The sequence below is a fragment of the Canis aureus genome, chromosome 25 (genome assembly GCF_053574225.1).
Source record: "Canis aureus isolate CA01 chromosome 25, VMU_Caureus_v.1.0, whole genome shotgun sequence".
Lineage (NCBI taxonomy): Eukaryota > Metazoa > Chordata > Mammalia > Carnivora > Canidae > Canis > Canis aureus.
The window spans coordinates 36,291,847-36,293,393 of NC_135635.1; the positions used below are offsets into that span (position 1 = coordinate 36,291,847).

The 1,547-nt window shown below is 51.4% G+C and overlaps 1 pseudogene; it reads right to left on the bottom strand.

Moving 5' to 3' along the window:
• Window positions 1-230: 230 nt before the first annotated feature.
• Window positions 231-1,325, bottom strand: LOC144297511 (glyceraldehyde-3-phosphate dehydrogenase pseudogene; annotated as a pseudogene).
• Between the last annotated feature and the right edge of the window lie 222 nt (window positions 1,326-1,547).

A 1,547-nucleotide genomic window follows, 5' to 3' on the forward strand; every position in this document is an offset into this window, starting at 1 on the left:
GCTCTGCCAGAAATATTAAGGGGGACCCTGTAAAAGAAAGAGAGAGTCCAAGGAAACAATCCACAAAAACAGGGACTGAATAGGTATCATAATGACACTAAATTCATATCTTTTTTTTTTTTGGCGGGGTACAGTATACTTTATTGATGGTACAGGACAAGGTAGGGGTCCCCAAGCCCCTCCCCTTCCTCAGGGTCTAAGATGTAAATTGGAGGTCCAGAGATTCACAGTGTGTTGGGAGATTAAATTGGGGCAGGGACTTTCCAGCAGCTGAGGGCCTCTCTCTTCCTCTTGTTCTTGCTGGGGCTGGTGGTCCAGGAGGCTCTTACTCCTTGGAGGCCTTGTGGACCATGAGATCCACCACCCGGTTGCTGTAGCCAAATTCATTGTCATACCAGGAAATGAGCTTGACGAAGTGATCATTGAGGGCAATGTCAGCCCCGGCGTCGAAGGTGGAAGAGTGGATGTCACTGTTGAAGTCACAGGAGAGAACCTGGTCCTCAGTGTAGCCCAGCATGCCCTTGAGGGGGCCCTCCGATGCCTGCTTCACTACCTTCTTGATGTCGTCATATTTGGCAGCTTTCTCCAGGCGGCAGGTCAGATCCACAACTGACACACTGGGGGTGGGGACACAGAAAACCATATCATTGAGATTCCCATTCAGCTCAGGGATGACCTTGCCCACAGCCTTGGCGGCGCCAGTGGAAGCAAGGATGATATTCTGGGCAGCCCCTCAGCCGCCACGCGACAGCCTCCCAGAGGGGCCGTTCCGGTCTTCTTGGTGGCAGTGATGGCATGGATGGTGGTCATGAGGCCCAACACGATCCTGAAGCCGTCATGGATGACTTTGGCTAGAGGAGCCAAGCAGTTGGTGGTGCAGGAGACATTGCTGACAATCTTGAGGGAGTTGTCATACTTCTCGTGGTTCACGCCCATCACAAACATGGGGACATCAGCAGAAGGAGCAGAGATGATGACCCTCTTGGCCCTGCCCTTCAAGTGAGCCCCAGCCTTCTCCATGGTGGTGAAGAACCCAGTGGACTCCACAACATACTCAGCACCAGCATCACCCCACTTGATGTTGGCAGGATCTCGCTCCTGGAAGATGGAGATGGACTTCCTGTTTTGACAAGTTTCGTGTTCTCAGCCTTGACTGTGCCATGGAATTTGCCGTGGGTAGAATCATACTGGAACATGTCCACCATGTAGTTGAGATCAACGAAGGGGTCATTGATGGTGACAATATCCACTTTGCCAGAGTTCAAAGCAGCCCTGGGGACCAGGTGCCCAATACAGCCAAATCTGCTCACTCCGACCTTCACCATCCTGTCTCGGGGACACGCTGGCACTGCACCAGAAGATGAGGCTGTCTGTCGAACGGGGAGGAGCAGAGAGTCTAAATTCATATCTTTCAACAGTAACTCTGAACGTGAATGGGCTTAATTACCCCATCAAAAGGCGTAGGGTTTCAGACTGGATAAAAAAGCAAGACCCATCTATTTGCTGTCTACAAGAGACTCATTTAGACATAAGAACACCTACAGCCT